The sequence below is a fragment of the Salmo trutta genome, chromosome 22, assembly GCF_901001165.1.
Source record: "Salmo trutta chromosome 22, fSalTru1.1, whole genome shotgun sequence".
NCBI classification, from domain to species: Eukaryota; Metazoa; Chordata; class Actinopteri; order Salmoniformes; family Salmonidae; genus Salmo; species Salmo trutta.
The window spans coordinates 14,417,146-14,436,025 of record NC_042978.1 but is presented as its reverse complement, the minus strand read 5'-3'; positions in this window follow the sequence as shown (position 1 = coordinate 14,436,025).

The window sequence follows — 18,880 nt, the reverse complement described above, 5'->3', positions numbered from 1 at the left end:
GTTGCCATATCACAGCCTAATAACCTTTACCATAGCTGGCATAGCTCCCAAACCAGTTATGTGTAGTACTGTCCTCGAATCAAAAAAAAGGTAAGACATCAACTTTGAGCTGGGGGCCTCCCGAGTGCAGTGCTAGAGGCATCACAACAGCCCGGGTTCAATCCCAGGCTATGTCGCAGCCAGCCACGATCGGGAGAACCATGAGGCAGCGCACAATTGGCCCAGCGTTGTCCGGGTTAGGGGAGGGTTTGGCCTGCCGGGATGTCCTTGTCCCATTGCGCTCTAGTGATTCATGTGGCAGTCCGGGCGCATGCATGCTGACTTCGGTCACCAGGTGCACAGTGTTTCCTCTGACACATTGGTGCTTCCGGGTTAAACGGGCAGTGTGTCAAGAAGCAGTGCGGATGCATGGCTCTTGACCTTCGCCTCTCGCGAGTCCGTACGGTAGTTGCAGCGATGGGACAAGACTGTAACTGCCAATTGGGAAGAAATAAAAAAACTTTTTTATTTTCTTTGAGCTGGAAGGGGGTATGGATGCACAGATACGGACAATAGAAAATCCATTAACACTAAAAAGCCCTGGTCAGAGGGAGTGAACGGTACATCTAAGCGCAAGTAGGGGCTGGGTTGGGTAGGTCACTTTCTAAATGTAATCCATTGCAGTTACCTGTCCAAAATTGTAATCAGTAACGTAACTTTTGGATTACCCAAACTCAGTAACATAATCTGATTACATTCTGTTACTTTTAGATTACTTTCCCCTTAAAAGGCATTAGAAGAAGACAAAAATGTATGTTACCAACTGAATGACATCTATTGCAGGATAAATCAATGTTAAAGTTTACATACCTGGCCATACTGTACATGGATGTTACATTATACTTTATGGGTTGGTTATGTAGGCTTCTAACCCATCGCTTTCTACTACATATAATAATACGATTAAATTATATCTTTACATCAATATATATAATTTGTCAAAAAATGTATGTAGCAGCTACAGATTTCCCCTTATCAAAAGTGTGCGAGTTTGAGCATGTGTCCATTAGGCCTATGGATGTCATTTTTTTTATCAGCATGAATTAGATTGAGTAATAAAAGCCCTACTTTTATTCCATAGGCTGGGATCTGCACTATGTAGCTGTTGCAAGAGCGCATTTTTCACTGGCTGTCCACTGGTTTCAAAAACAATGATTGATAGGCAGCTTAAACTTCTTGAATTCAACCATTATTGGGTTCAAATATACATTCAGATTTGTGGACAGCCATCCACAACAACCACAATCCGTAAGGCGCAAGAAGCTAAATGAGAGAGCAGCAGTATGAGTCACATCAATGCACTATGTAAATATCAATAATAAGTATCGCTTGTTACACCACTGCTGTCATCCTTACCTCCAAGGGTTTATTCAAGTTGGATAATCTTTGGATGCCGACAGCAGTCCAACATAGCTTGGACTGTAGCCTACAAAAGCCTATTCCTACTCTTTTCCCGCAATCCATCAAACACATTTGGTGTCTCATCATAGTGGTCTCTAACTTGTGGTCAGACTCGCTCAGGTGGAAGAAACTTAAACTTGTGCCTTTTTTCAATGCTAATTTGAATGCCATTGAGAAAACAGAAAAGTGTCAAAGATTTTTTTTGCAAACATCCTTTCTGAATTTAAAAGTAATCATCAAAGTAATCATATAGTTTTTCAAAAGTATCTGTAATCTGATTACAATATTTTTGCTTGTAACGTGACTGATTACTGTAACCATTTTATTGTAATCCCTTATATGTAATGGATTACATGTAATCTGTTACTCCCCAACCCTGAGTAGGGGTCACCCTCTCGCTAACTCAACCTGACATGTGACCCAAGTAGCTCTTTTAAATCCCTGTGGGCATTCCTGATTCGCCGCACTTTCAAGCGAGGCCAAAGCTCAAAGCCAACTGAGGCTGGAACATCTGAACGAAGAACATCAAAACAGGAAGCTTTCCATACACACACTGAGCTCAACACACATCTCAACACACTACATCTTCTAGGATCCTCTGGCCTGTTGTAAATTAACAACCTGAATACATCATAGGGTAGATAGATAGCCGACCGCCATAAAACAAACCTTCATCCACTCAGCCAGGTTGTCAAACTCATCCAGGTCTACCAGATGGAGGAAGGAGTTCTTCAGCCTGGCGATGGGCCTGTCAGTGTCCAGGATGCCTAGAACACCAGGAACTTGTCGCAGTAGACCTGCTTGGCTGAACACGGCTACACGCTTACCCTGGAACTGCTTAGTCAGGACAGAGGAAGTGGTGCAGGTCGCAGGCATGTCAAAGGTGAAGAAATCCATGGGAAAATACAGGTAAACATTTTGTTAAAGGTGAAAGATTGAGTTTACGGAGGGAAAAGCACATGCACACATTGGTAACCAAGCTCCTTATCCTTGTTAAATTCTGCTTTTACACAGCCCAACACATCAGATGCCCTTTTGGTTGTTAGGGGAAAGACAAAGCAAATGTACACGGTCTTGTTTGTCCCCAAATCATAAACACATTCCCCAGATTTAAGTGTAGCAGGGGAGGAGACGAGGCTGAGGGAGGAGAAGAGGGATTGTGGTTACCTGGCTGCTGGCAGCATGTGGCACTTCCCTTTCTTGGACTCTCCCAGGACAGTCACACTGCTCCAGGCTGTAACTCACACACTGTGACTCAAAGTGACAATTCTGAGAAATAGATGGAGAAATGGACAGAGAGAGAAGGATAGGCGAGAGGGAAGGAGGGAGAACGAGCGAGAGAGAGATGGAGAAAGGGAAAAGGACAGGGGGAGAGGAGGGAAGGATAGTGAGAGAGAGGGAAAGAGGGAGGGTGATATACAATACAGGAAAGAGGGGAGAGGACATAGAGAGAATGAAAGGAGAACACAAGAAAAAGAACACCAAAGTCTCACAGAAAAAAATGTCTGCTAGACAGTGCCAGACAGGCCTACTCATTCTCACAAATCCTAAACATCCGTGTTCAGTTAACTTGTTCCCTGTTCCAGGCTGCATCAGAAATGGGTTCTGGCCCAAATCTAATAGATTTGGGCCAGAATAGAGAGCCATACATATGAGAGCCATACATATGGAATTAGAGAGCCATACATATGGAATTTACATTGAAATCTTCCCAATCAGAATGACTCTCCAAACTCAGAACCACATTTATCATCTGAAAGGGTAAAATAATGGAGGATATTCACTCAAGATGGCAACCAAGGACAACAGATCCTGTTAAAGTGGATACTACTGACGTAAGAATGTCATCACATTGAGACAGTGGGTACAATGACTGAAAATGTTGAGTCATTATCTGGCCCTCCATTGAGACACACCCGAGTGCCCAGACTACATACGGTTCTGTTGGTCTTGGCTGTAGGCTCAGGGCAAATGGGGGAGAGACCAGAGCACACACTCTCCTCCTCACATCTGTCCCCTGACAGCTTATGATACACTCTTGGCCACAGCACAGTCCCTAACTGGGACTGAGGGGACAGAAGGAAAGAAAGAAACAGGTGGGTGGGCAGACAGGCAAAGAGACAATTTCATAATATGGGTGTTGTTTAATGTTTTGTTTTGAATGGTATGAAATGCTGTAATTATCCCTTTAGCCACAACCACAACTCTGCTTTGTCAAACATGTTAATCTTCTTATTAAGAGCTCCATGGGAGATGTTATGTAAACTTTGGACAGAAATTAGTAATTACCCATAGAAACAGATTTAGGACCAGCGAATCACAAAGGGCTTTTTTCATCCTACTAAGCCAAGACTCCTGAACAGCTAATCAAATGGCTACCTGGACTATTTGCATTGTCCCCCCCGTTTTCTACGCCGCTGCTACTCTCTGTTTATTATCCATACATAGTCACATTACCTCTACCTACATGTACTTATTACCTAAATTACCTGAATTCTTTGATTCTTTTTTTACTTCAGTTTCTTTTAGTAAATAGTTTCTTAACACTTATTTTTCTTAAAACTGCATTGTTGGTTTAAGGGCTTGTAAGTAAGAATTTCACTGAAAGGTCTACACCTGTTGTATTTGGTGCAGGTTACAAATACAATTTTATTTGATTTTGATTTGATCCTACTGCAATTGTTTGACCAGAAGTTACCTGCAATGCTTGCCAGGTTTCAGGCAACACTGGGTTCCCATGGGTTCCTTGTTCTCTGTGCAGCAGACATCTGTCTCGTTATGGCCCAGATCCCACTCCTCCCCCTCCTCCATGATCTGGTTCCCACAGATTGGCTGATCAATTGCTGACAGGACATGTATACCCACACACATTATCTCATCAAAACACTGCTGACTCATACACAGTGAGGGAAAAAAGTATTTGATCCGCTGCTGATTTTGTACGTTTGCCCACTGACAAAGAAATGATCAGTCTATAATTTTAATGGTAGGTTTATTTGAACAGAATAACAACAAAAAAATCCAGAGAAACGCATGTCAAAAATGTTATAAATTGATTTGCATTTTAATGAGGGAAATAAGTATTTGACCCCCTCTCAATCAGAAAGATTTCTGGCTCCCAGGTGTCTTTTATACAGGTAACGAGCTGAGGTTAGGAGCACACTCTTAAAGGGAGTGCTCCTAATCTCAGCTTGTTACCTGTATAAAAGACACCTGTCCACAGAAGCAATCAATCAATCAGATTCCAAACTCTCCACCATGGCCAAGACCAAAGAGCTCTCCAAGGATGTCAGGGACAAGATTGTAGACCTACACAAGGCTGGAATGGGCTACAAGACCATCGCCAAGCAGCTTGGTGAGAAGGTGACAACAGTTGGTGCGATTATTCGCAAATGGAAGAAACACAAAAGAACTGTCAATCTCCCTCGGCCTGGGGCTCCATGCAAGATCTCACCTCGTGGAGTTGCAATGATCATGAGAATGGTGAGGAATCAGCCCAGAACTACACGGGAGGATCTTGTCAATGATCTCAAGGCAGCTGGGACCATAGTCACCAAGAAAACAATTGGTAACACACTACGCCGTGAAAGACTGAAATCCTGCAGCGCCCGCAGGGTCCCCCTGCTCAAGAAAGCACATATACATGCCCGTCTGAAGTTTGCCAATGAACATCTGAATGATTCAGAGGACAACTGGGTGAAAGTGTTGTGGTCAGATGAGACCAAAATGGAGCTCTTTGGCATCAACTCAACTCGCCGTGTTTGGAGGAGGAGGAATGCTGCCTATGACCCCAAGAACACCATCCCCACCGTCAAACATGGAGGTGGAAACATTATGCTTTGGGGGTGTTTTTCTGCTAAGGGGACAGGACAACTTCACTGCATCAAAGGGACAATGGATGGGGCCATGTACCGTAAAATCTTGGATGAGAACCTCCTTCCCTCAGCTAGGGCATTGAAAATGGGTCGTGGATGGGTATTCCAGCATGACAATGACCCAAAACACACGGCCAAGGCAACAAAGGAGTGGCTCAAGAAGAAGCACATTAAGGTCCTGGAGTGGCCTAGCCAGTCTCCAGACCTTAATCCCATAGAAAATCTGTGGAGGGAGCTGAAGGTTCGAGTTGCCAAATGTCAGCCTCGAAACCTTAATGACTTGGAGAAGATCTGCAAAGAGGAGTGGGACAAAATCCCTCCTGAGATGTGTGCAATCCTGGTGGCCAACTACAAGAAACGTCTGACCTCTGTGATTGCCAACAAGGGTTTTGCCACCAAGTACTAAGTCATGTTTTGCAGAGGGGTCAAATACTTATTTCCCTCATTAAAATGCAAATCATTTTATAACATTTTTGACATGCGTTTTTCTGGATTTTGTTGTTGTTATTCTGTCTCACACTGTTCAAATAAACCTACCATTAAAATTATAGATTGATAATTTCTTTGTCAGTGGGCAAACGTACAAAATCAGCAGGGGATCAAATACTTTTTTCCCTCACTGTACACTGAGTATACCAAACATAAGGAACAGCCCCCTCCCCCCTCCCCCCATCTATCTGTGCTGTCCTTGGTGTGTCGTTTGTTATGAAAACAATGTATTCCACTTCCAGAACTATGGGCATCAGTAACACAGCACTTTTGTCTCTCGTGTCAAATTACCTTCATCTAAGTTAACAAGCATTTGTATCCATCAATAAAGAGACCTAGTTTTAGTCTTCAGTCTGTGATCTTGAGGGGAATTAACTATTTTAAAAAGTACTTGCTTTCCCAAAATTGGAACCTTGGTTCTTTTGGAGTGAAAGGTAGGTTTCTCATGTTCCCTCACACCAGTAACGCGGTCTGGGAGAACAACGATAAGTTCTCTCACTGCAGCATCAAGTGTATTAGCCGAGTCCTGACGGTCAAAAAGGATGACTGCTTCGTTCGTGGGTGAGGCGCTACAGGTCTGAACAAAAAATACCTCCTCTGTCTCTCTCTCTCGCTCTCTTTCTCTCTCTGCAACTGAGTAATTCCAGGCATTTATGAAGATCAAATCAAAGCAAATCAAATTGTATGTCACATGCGCCAAATACAACAGGTATTACAGTGAAATGCTTACATACGAGCCCCTAACCAACAATGCAGTTACATTTTATTTTATTTTAAATACAGATAATAAAAGTAACAAGTAATTAAAGAGCAGCAGTAAAATAACTATAGCGAGACTATATACAGGGGGGTACCGGTACAGAGTCAATGTGCGGTAATATGTACATATGAGGTAATATGTACATGTAGGTAGAGTTATTAAAGTGAATATGCAAAGATGATAACAACAGAGAGTAGCAGCGATGTAAAAGAGGGGGAGGGTAGGGGGGCAATGCAAATAGTCTGGGTAGCCATTTGATTAAATGTTCAGGAGTCTTATGGCTTGGAGGTTAAAGCTGTTTAGAAGCCTCTTGGACAAAGAGAACAGCAAAGGGAACAGTCTATGACTAGGGTGGCTGGAGTCTTGGACAATTTTTAGGGCCTTCCTCTGACACCGCCTGGTATAGAGGTCCTGGATGGCAGGAAGCTTGGTCCCAGTGATGTACAGGGCCGTTCACACTACCCTCTGTAGTGCCTTGCGGTCAGAGGCCGAGCAGTTGCCATATCAGGCAGTGATGCAACCGGTCAGGATGCTCTCGATGGTGCAGCTGTAGAACCTTTTGAGGATCTGAGGACCCATGCCAAATCTTTTCAGTCTCCTGAGGGGGAATAGGTTTTGTTGTGCTCTCTTCACGGCTGTCTTGGTGTGCTTGGACCATGTTAGTTTGTTGGTGATGTGGACACCAAGGAACTTGAAGCTCTCCTCCTGCTCCAATGCAGCCCCGTCGATTAGAATGAGGGCGTGCTTGGTCCTCCTTTTCCTGTAGTCCACAATCATGTCCTTTGTCTTGATCACGTTGAGGGAGAGGTTGTTGTCCTGGCACCACACTGCCAGGTCTCTGACCTCCTCCCTATAGGCTGTCTTGTCGTTGTCGGTGATCAGGCCTACCACTGTGGTGTCATCGGCAAACCTAATGATGGTGTTGGAGTCGTGCCTGGCTATGCAGTCATGAGTGAACAGAGAATACGGGAGGGGACTAAGCACGCACCCCTGAGGGGTCCCTGTGTTGAGGATCAGCGTGGCGGATGTGTTGTTACCTACCCTTAACACCTGGGGGGCGGCCTGTCAGGAAGTCCAGGATCCAGTTGCAGAAGGAGGTGTTTAGTCCCAGGGTCCTTAGCTTATTGATGAGCTTTGAGGGCACTATGCTGTTGAACGCTGAACTGTAGTCAATGAATTGCATTCTCATGTAGGTGTTCCTTTTGTCCAGGTGGGAAAGGGCAGTGTGGAGTGCAATAGAGATTGCATCATCTGTGGATCTGTTGGGAATATAGAATTATGGTCAGATTTGCCAATTGGAGGGAGAGCTTTGTATGCGTCTCTGTGTGTGGAGTAAAGGTGGTCAAGACTTTTTTCCCCCTCTGGTTGTACATTTAACATGCTGTCACGTCGGTATGAATGATTCGGGAGACAGGCTCAGGAATGTGTAATATTTTTTTTTATTATACCCAAATTACGGCGTGCCTCTTAAAGGCACGGGGACGAAGACCAAACAAACACTATACAAAACACAGGGTAGAACCCAAACAAAAGAGCGAGGAGCACCTTGAATAAATAACATAAGCGCACAATGATTGACACACGGAACGAGACCCGTAATCATCTGAGCAATCCACAATGGCACAAAAACCAAAACACACAGCACAGGTACTCACACGCACCAACGGATATTTTAACAATAATCGACAGGACAATGGTAAACCAAGGACACACTTATACAATTACTAATCACTTGGAATAGGGGCCAGGTGTTCGTAATGAAAGTTCCGGAGGGATCCATGACACATGCTGATAGAAATTCATAGTCCCTGGCTACTAGGAGCGCCTCCTCTGGGTGAGCGTTTTCTTGTTTGCTTATTTGCGGAAAACAGCTCATTCAATGCTGTCTTAGTGCTAGCCTCAGTCTGGTGTGGTATGTAAATAGCTACGAAAAATACAGATGAAAACTCTCTAGGTAGATAGTGTGGTCTACAGCTTATCATGAGTTACTCTATCTCAGGTGAGCGATAGCTCGAGACTTCCTTAGATATCGTGCACCAGCTGTTATTTACAAAAATACACAGTCCTCCACCCCTTGTCTTACCAGACAGCGCTGTTCTATCCTGCCAGTACAGTGTACAGTATAACCAGCCAGCTGTATGTTGATAGTGTCATCGTTCAGCCACGACTCTGTGAAGCATAAGATATTACAGTTTTGAATGTCCCATTGGTAGTTTAAACTTCCTCGTAGGTCATCGATTTTATTCTCCAAAGATTACACATTTGCTAGCAGAATGGAAGGAAGTGGGGGTTTATTTGATCTCCTACAAATTTTCAGAAGGCAGCCCGCCCTCTGGCCCCTTTTTCTCTGCCTCCCCTTCACGCAAATCAAAGGGATCTGGGCTTGTTCCCGAGAAAGCAGTACATCATTCGCGTCGGGTTCGCCAGACTCGTAAAGGAAAAAAAGGACAAACTACGCAAATAACAAACAAAAAACACAATCGGTTGGGGACACGTAAAACTTCAGCCTTCTTCTCCGTCGCCAGACATTACACTACGTGTAGTGTTATGTCTGTCTGTTCTTCGTCACGCTCTCTCTCTCTCTCTCTCTCTCTCTCTCTCTGTAAGTAGGTAATTTATGAAGATACTCAATGTACACTGAGTGAAAAAAACATTAAGAACACAGTTGAGCAGTTGCAAAAATCAATCAGCTTTTTTACAGGTGGCAACAGCAAACATGAAGCATAGAAAAACAGACAGCTTCTGACTGACCAGGTGAATCCAGCTGTAAGCTATGATCCCTTATTGATGTCACTTGTTAAATCCACTTCAATCAGTGTAGCTGAGGGCGAGGAGACAGGTTAAAGAAGGATTTTTTAAGCCTTGAGACAACTGAGACATGGATTGTATATGTGTGCCATTCAGAAGGTGAATGGGCAAGACAAAAGATTTAAGTGTCTTTGAATCTGGTATGGTAAAAGGTGCCAGGCGCATCAGTTTGAGTGTGTCAAGAACTGCAACAATGCTGGGTTTTTCACTCTCAACAGTTTCCCATGTGTTTCAAGAATGGTCCACCACCCAAAGGACATTCAGCCAACTTGACACAACTGTGGGAAGCATTGGAGTCAACATGGGCCAATATCCCTGTGGAACGATTTCTACACCTTGTAGAGTCCATGCCTCAACAAATTGAGGATGTTCTGAGGGCAAAAGGGGTGCAACTCTATATTAGGAAGGTGTTCCTAATATTTTGTACACTTAGTGTACGTTAGTCACTAAAGTTCACTCTTTTTAACATCTGGCAAAGTGAAGTGAATCATTCGCAGATTGATTCATTCTCGAACAAGGCAAACAGCCATGTAGGTTTTAGGGTGCCCAATACGTGGGAAATGCAGAAATAGCAGATCATCGGATGTGGCAGGGCTTGCAAACTATTACTGACTACAAAGGGAAACCCAGCAGCGAGCTGCTCAGTGGCGCGAGTCTACCAGACAAGCTAAATGCCTTTTATGCTCGCTTTGAGGCAAGCAACACAGAAGCATGCATGAAAGCACCAGCTGTTCTGGATTGACTGTGTGATCACGCTCTCCATAGCCAATGTGAGCTAGATCTTTAAACAGGTCAACAATCACAAGGCCAGATGGATTACAAGGTCGTGTACTCAGAGCATGCACATACCAACTGGCAAATGTCTTCACTGACGTGTTCAACCTTTCCCTGACCTTAGTCTGTAATACCTTCATGTTTCAAGCAGATCACCACAGTCCCTGTGCCGAAGAAAGCGAAGGAAACCTGCCTAAATGACTACCGCCCCGTAGCACTCACGTCGGTAGCCATGAAGTTCTTTGAAAGGCTGGTCATGACTTACATCAACACCATCATTTCAGAAACCCTAGACCCACTCCACTCGCATACCACCACAACAGATCCACAGATGACACAATCTCAATCACATTCCACACTGCCCTTTCCCACCTGGACAAAAGGAACACCTACAGTGCCTTCGGAAAGAATTCAAAAACCTTTTTCCACATTTTGTTATGTTACAGACTTATTCTAAGATTGATTCAACCGTTTTTTCCCTCATCGATCTACACACAATACCACATAATGACAAAGCAAAAACAGTTTGTTTTGTTATTTTGCAAATGTATTACAAATAAGTATTCAGACCCTTTACTCAGTACTTTGTAGAAGCACCTTTGGCAGCGATTACAGCATTGAGTCTTCTTGGGTATGACGCTACAAGCTTGGTACACCTGTATTTGGAGAGTTTCTCTTATTCTTCTCTGAAAATCCTCTCAAGCTCTGTCAGGTTAGATGGGGATCGTTTCTGCACAGCTATTTTCAGGTCTCTCCAGAGATGTTCGATCGGGTTCAAGTCCGGGCTCTGGCTGGGCCACTCAAGGACATTCAGAGACTTGTCCCGAAGACACTCCTGCGTTGTCTTGGCTGTGTGCTTAGGGTCGTTGTCCTGTTAGAAGGTGAACCTTCACCACAGTCTGAAGTCCTGTAATGATCGTCTGACAGAGGGGCCCAAGATGCAGTGTGGTAAGTGCTAATATTAACTTTAATGAATCACTTTAAATAACACAAGAAAACGAAAGTCAACAGTTCTGCCAGGTAAACACACAAGACAGAAAACAACTACCCACAAAACCCCAAAGGAAAACAGGCTGCCTAAGAATGGCTCCCAATCAGCGACAATGATGTACAGCTGTCCCTGATTGAGAGCCATACCAGGCCAAAACAAAGAAATACAAAAACATAGAAAAAAAGACATAGAATGCCCACCCAAATCACACCCTGACCAAACCTAAATAGAGACATAAAAAGGCTCTCAGGTCAGGGCGTGACAGTACCCCCCCCCAAAGGTGCGGACTCCGGCCGCAAAACCTGAGGTTCTGGGTGGGCATTTCTCCGCGGTGGCGGCTCTGGAGCGGGACGCAGACCCCGCTCCACCACTGGCTCACCCCACTTTGGTGGTGCCTCTAGAGCGGGGTCCCTTGCCGCGGGCCCCGGACTGGAGGGCGACTCTGGCAGCGCCGGACAGGCGGGCGGCTCTGGCTGCGCCGGACAGGCGGGCGGCTCTGGCTGCGCCGGACTGGCGGGCGGCTCTGGCTGCGCCGGACTGGCGGGCGGCTCTGGCTGCGCCGGACTGGCGGGCGGCTCTGGCAGCGCCGGACTGGCGGGCGGCTCTGGCAGCGCCGGACTGGCGGGCGGCTCTGGCAGCGCCGGACAGGCGGGCGGCTCTGGCAGCGCCGGACTGACGGGACTTGCAGCAGGCCTGGCTCTGGGCGCAGGCACAGGACTCACCAGGCTGGGGAGACATGCAGGAGGCCTAGCTCTGGGCGCAGGCACAGGACGCACCAGGCTGGGGAGACTTGCAGGAGATCTGGCTCTGGGAGCAGGCACAGGACTCACCAGGCTGGGGAGACTTGCAGGAGACCTGGCTCTGGGCGCAGGCACAGGATCCACCAGGCTGGGGAGACATGCAGGAGGCCTGGCTCTGGGAGCAGGCACAGAACTCACCAGGCTGGGGAGACATGCAGGAGGCCTGGCTCTGGGAGCAGGCACAGGACTCAACAGGCTGGGGAGAACTACTGGAGGTCTGGTCCGTGGAGGAGGCACAGGATAGACCGGGCTGTGGGGGAGCACTGGAGGCTCCAGGCTGAGGAGCGTTGCTGGAGGCTCAGGGCTGTAGGCCGTCTCTGTAGGCTCCGGACTGTAGGCCGTCTCTGTAGGCTCCGGACTGTAGGCCGTCTCTGTAGGCTCCGGACTGTAGGCCGTCTCTGTAGGCTCTGGACTGAAAACGAAAGTCAACAGTTCTGCCAGGTCAACACACAAGACAGAAAATAACTACCCACAAAACACCAAAGGAATACAGGCTGCCTAAGTATGGCTCCCAATCAGCGACAACGATGTACAGCTGTCCCTGATTGAGAGCCATACCAGGCCAAAACAAGGAAATACAAAAAAATAGATAAAAGGACATAGAATGCCCACCCAAATCACACCCTGACCAAACCTAAATAGAGACATAAAAAGGCTCTCAGGTCAGGGCGTGACAAGTCCTGAGCGCTCTGGAGCAGATTTTCTTCAAGGATCTTGCTGTACTTCGCTCCATTCATCTTTTCCTCATCCCTGACGAGTATTCCAGTCCTTGCTGCTGAAAAACATCACCACAGCATTATGCTGCCACTACCATGCTTCACTGTAGGGATGGTGCCTGGTTTCCTCCAGACGTGATGCTTGGCATTCAGGCCAAATAGTTCAATCTTGGTTTCATCAGACCAGAGAATCTTGTTTCTCATGGTCTGAGAGTCTTTAGGTGACTTTTGGCAAACTCCAAGTGGGCTGTCATGTGCCTTTTACTGAGGAGTGGCTTCCGTCTGGCCACTCTACCATAGAGGCCTGATTGGTGGAGTGCTGCAGAGATCGTTGTCCTTCTGGAAGGTTCTGCCATCGCCATAGAGAAACTCTAGAGCTCTGTCAGATTGACCATCGGGTTCTTGGTAACCTCCCTGACCAAGGCCCTTCTCCCCCGACTGCTCAGTTTGGCCTGGCGGCCAGCAATAGGAAGCGTCTTGGTGGTTCCAAACTTCTTCATTTTAAGAATTATGGAGGTCACTGTGTTCTTGGGGACCTTCAATGCTGCAGACATTTTTTGGTAGCCTTCCCCAGATGTGTGCCTCGACACAATCCTGTCTCGGAGCTCTACAGCCAATTATTTTGACCTCATGGCTTGCTTTTTGCTCTGACATGCACTGTCAACTGTGGGACCTTCTATAGACTGTTATATGCCTTTCCAAATCATGTCCAATCAATTGAATTTACCACAGGTGGACTCCAATCAATTTGTAGTAATATCGCAAGGATGATCAATGGAAACAGGATGCACCTGTGCTCAATTTCGGGTCTGATATCAAAGGGTCTGAATACTTATGTAAATAAGGTTATTCTGCAAAAATTCCTGAAAACCTGTTTTCACTTTGTCATTATGGGGTATTGTGAGTAAATTGCTGAAAAAAATAATATTTAATCAATTTTAGAACAAGGCTGTAACGTAACAAAATGTGGAAAAAGTCAAGGGGTCTGAATACATTCCGAAGAGACTGTATGTGAGAATACTGTTCATTGACTACAGCTCAGCGTTCAACTCCATAGTGCCCACAAAGCTCATCACTAAGGAAAAGACCCTGGGACTAAACACCTCCCTCTCCAACTGAATCCTGGACTTCTTGACAGGCCGCCCCCCAGGTGGTGAGGATAGGCAATAACACATCTGCCACGCTGATCTTCAACACGTTGGCCCATCACGGGTGCATGCTTAGTCCCCTCCTGTACTCCCTGTTCACCCACGACTGCGTGGCTAAGCACAACTCCAACAGCACAACTCCAACTCCACAACTCCAACAGCATCATTAAGTTTGCTGAAGACATGACAGTGGTAGGCCTGATCACCGACAACGATGAGACAGCCTATAAGGACGAGGCCAGAGACCTGGCAGTGTGGTGCCAGGACAACAACCTCTCCCTCAATGTGAACAAAACAAGGGAGCTGATTGTGGACTACAGGAAAAGGAGGGCCAGACAAACACCCCAGTTAACATCAATGGGGCTGTAGTGGAGCGGGTCAAGAGTTTCAAGTTCCTTGGTGTCCATGTCACCAACAAACTATCATGGTCCAAACACACCAAGACAGTTGTGAAGAGGACACAACAACATATTTTCCCACTCAGGAGACTGAAAAGATTTGGCATGGGTCTCCAGATCCCCACAAAGTTCTACAGCTGCACAATCGAGAGCATCCTGACCGGTTGCATCTCCGCCTGGTATGGAAATTGCTCGGCATCCGACCATAAGGCGCTAAAGAGGGTAGTGTGTACGGCCCAGTACATCACTGGGGCCAAGCTTCCTGCTATCCAGGACCTCTATACCAGGCGGTGTCAGAGGAAGGTCCAAAAAATGGTCAAAGACTCCAGTCACCCAAGTCATAGACTGTTCTCTCTGCTACTGCACGGCAAGCTGTACCGTAGCGCCAAGTCTAGGACCAAAGGCTCCTTAACAGCTTCTACCCCCAAGCCATAAGACTGCTGAACAATTAATCAAGTGGCCCCCCGGACTATCTACATTGACCCCCCCCCCACATTGTTTTACACTGCTGCTACTCACCGTTTACTATCTATGCATAGTCACTTTACCCCTACCTACATGTACAAATTACCTCGACTAACCTGTACCCCCGCACATTGACTCGGTACCCCTGTATATGGCCTCAGTATTGTTATTTTATTGTGTTACTTTTTATTTTTAAAATGACTTTAGTTTATTTTGTCATTATTTTGTTAACTCTATTTCTTGAACTGCATTGTTGGTTAAGGGCTTGTAAGTAAGCATTTCACAGTAAGTTCTACACCTGTTGTATTCGGCGCATGTGACAAATAACATTTGATTAGATTTGATTTTGGATTGATCATGCTACATGTACACACTCAAAACAAATCCTGCATGACAACAAGCCAGGACATGATCTTATCTAACCCTATGGCCTAATGTCTTCCTTTGTAGTAGTTCGATATTGTGGGCAATACTGTTCAAATTTCAAGAGATAAGAACACATCTGCCCATAGGGTTCAAGTCTGCAACAAGACCTGCAACAAGACCTGCAACAAGACCTGCAACAAGACCTGTACAACAAAAGTGGTAATGTAATCAAATGGCATATAATGACATATCAAACATCAAATATCAGTGAAATAACAAATAAAAGTATGTGTTGGAACTCCAATGGGGAAAAACAATAACAATAGGCAAGGATGACATTGTCCAGTTCTCACAGCGGCACCCAGACTGTGGCACAGCTCGTGGGCCAGGGTGACCTTAACATGTTTTAAGGGGGGAGGTACTGGGTGTAGTTCTGCAGCGTGTGTCTTGAACAAATCCCTCCCCAGTTCCCTAAAATATAAGGGAAAGGTAAGTAGAGCAAAGGTAAGGTATTAAGTCTTGAGACTATAATTTAGGTGAAAGGGCAATTTGCTTGGCACAATGTGTACAGTAGACAACAACATGCCCTGAACAGTGACAATAGAGCGGGAGAAACCTCAGCTGCAGTGGGTTGCTTAACCTCATGAACGTGTTAGGTGTTATACTGTATATATACTGTACTGTATATATACTGTACTGTAGCTCTACTTAGACAGTACCAGTCAAAAGTTTGGAAACACCTACTCATTCAAAGGTTTCTCTTTAGTTTTACTATTTTCTACATTGTAGAATAATAGTGAAGACATCAAAACTATGAAATAACACATATGGAATCATGTAGTAACCAAAAAAGTGTTAAACAAATCAAAATATAGCCACCTTTCGCCTTGATGGCAGCTTTGCACACTCTTAGCATTCTCTCTACCAGCTTCACCTGGAATGCTTTTCCAACAGTCTTGAAGGAGTTCCCACATATGAGCACTTGTTGGCAGCGTTTCCTTCACTCTGCGGTCCAACTCATCTCAACCCATCTCAATTGGGTTGAGGTCAGGTGATTGGGGAGGCCAGGTTATCTGATGCAGCACTCCATCACTCTCGTTCTTGGTAAAATAGCCATTACACAGCCTGGTGTGTTGGGTCATTGTCCTGTTGAAAAACAAATGATAGTCCGACTAAGCGCAAACCAGATAGGATGGCGTATCGCTGCAGAATGCTGTGGTAGCCATGCTGGTTAAGTGTGCCTTGAATTCTAAATAAGTCACTGATAGTGTCACCAGCAAAGCACCCCCACACCATCACACCTCCTACTCCATGCTTCACGATGGGAACCACACATGCGGAGATCATCCGTTCACCTACTCTGCGTCTCACAACGACACGGCGGTTGGAACCAAAAATCTCAAATTTGGAATCATCAGACTAAAGTACAGATTTCCATCGGTCTAATGTCCATTGCTTGTGTTTCTTGACCCAAGCAAGTCTCTTCTTATTGGTGTCCTTTAGTAGTGGTTTCTTTGCAGCAATTCGACCATGAAGGCATGATTCATGCAGTCTCCTCTGAACAGTTGATGTTGAGATGTGTCTGTTACTTGAACTCTGTGAAGCAGACTGGTACTGTATATTCTACTTGAATAGCCATGTTAAAGCTGTCCACCAGACGTCCACCGGTACTTTTTTCCATCCTACACTATATTGTTTGCATTCTAAGTTGCATAAGTGACCACTGTGACCTTGACCCTACCACATCCTTTCAGTAAATACTTTTACAAAACAGGGCAATTTTTTCCCCGAGTTTTATAGTGGTTGTCCCCAGCCCCCTGCATATTAGTGGAGGTGTGGACAGGCCAGAAGGCAGGCTTAAGTCTCACTGTGGCAGATGAAAGCCTCACAGCCAGTTGGGTCTGTATTGGTGACCACCGATGCCTGTTGGCTTATATAACACTCCTGCACTGCAGGCGACCCCACTGCCCCCAGTTACAAACAGCTGGCCTTTTTCTCACAGAATACAGTACTGTGACATCATCCCTCAGCTAGGCCCCCACTCATTTCAGAGAGGCCCATTTTGTGACAGTATGTGGATCATTGAAAAACCTTGGTCATGGATCTGACATGGGCTGTAGGAGTAGGGCAGAGTCCTCTCGCCTTGGCTCAACAAAGGATCAGCTCTGATTCTCGGGGGGCACTGACAGATACTTATTGATTGCAGTAAAGAGATCAATGGAATGCAGACCTTTGGGGAAAGAACAAGGACGCAGTCATTGGTGCACATAAAAAAAAGTGATTTTACAAAGTGGATATATTTGTTAAATCTGTCTTGATTTTTGCGTTCTAACAGGCCCACAATGTGGTTACTAAAATCCGATTTGGATATATTTGGCTGTCTTTGCTGCATAATATTAAAAATAGTCCTTTTTGGGGTTAGAAAAAATGTATGCTAAATGCTAACTCCCATTCGTATAAGCTGGTAGCATAGACATGTTCTTTTTAAATGCAATGATTGGGGACGATGACATGAACATGTATTGGGGTTGACATCCATAAAACTATTATACTCAGATTTGTACCCCAACATAGTATGCAATACACACACAAACAATAGCCTAAATGTAGGCAAATATTGATGGGGGGAATGAAGAGATTCTGAGGTTTTGAGTAGAGGGAGTACAGCTATGACCGGAAGTGGCTTTTCATAGCAGTTTAGGAGAGAATTTTAGCTAACCCTAACCCTTTTCCTAACCTTAACATAAGTCTCCTAACATGCCACGTTAGTTATCCTTAACTGCTGCATAAATTCTCCTTACCTGGCATTTCCTTTGTTTTGGTCGAGTTTGATTGATCACTTTACCACATCTATGAATAGTGTTTGGAATTCAGGTCATGTGGTCAGGGTATGTGAGGGTGGCATTTAGACTTTTCTACCTGTCTCAGACAAACGATATTTGCAACTTAAACAAGCAAATAGTGAGGACAGCACGTATTATGTTGTTCCCAGGAAATAACCGCTACTAGCATTAAACCTCCGGCTACCACTGCAGAACCACTATAGTCATCATCATCAACACCACCACCAACAACAATGAAGGACAATGTTTAATTTGACTACTGTATAGACTTAGCTGATAATAAACAAGAACAAGGAACTCCCCTTACACACCCATCACCCCTACTCCCAAATCTGTCCCTTTTCCGGTATTTCAGTCCCATGCCTGATGTGTATGCTTTGGGTAACAGGGCCTGTCCAGCACATGCAAGTGCTACCTATGTCTTTTATATAACCACTCTGCTGGGTTGGGGAGTAACGGACTACATGTAATTCGTTACATGTAAGGGATTACAAAAAAACTGTAACTGTAATCTGTTACAAACAAAAATAATGCAATCAGATTACAGATACTTTAAAAACTAGATGATTACTTCGAGGATTACTTTTAAATTCAGAAAGGATGTTTGCGAAAAAAATCTTTACACTTCAAATTAGCATTGAAAAAAGGCACAAGTTTAAGTTTGTTCCACTTGAGCGAGTCTGACCACAAGTCAAAGACCACTATGATGACACACCAAATGTGCTTGATGGATCGCGGGAAAAGGGTAGGAATAGGCTTTTGTAGGCTACAGTCCAAGCTATGTCTTCCAATGGTGCGACTGCTGTCGGCATTCGAAGATTATCCAACTTGAATAAACACTTGGAAGGAAGGATTACAGCAGTGGTGTACTCTACGGCATAACGGATATCACTTATTATTGATATCTTGGGCTCCCAAGTGGCGCAGCAATCTAAGGCACTGTATTTCAGTGCAAGAAACATCACTACAGATCCTGGTTCAATTCCAGGCAGTATCACAACCAGCTG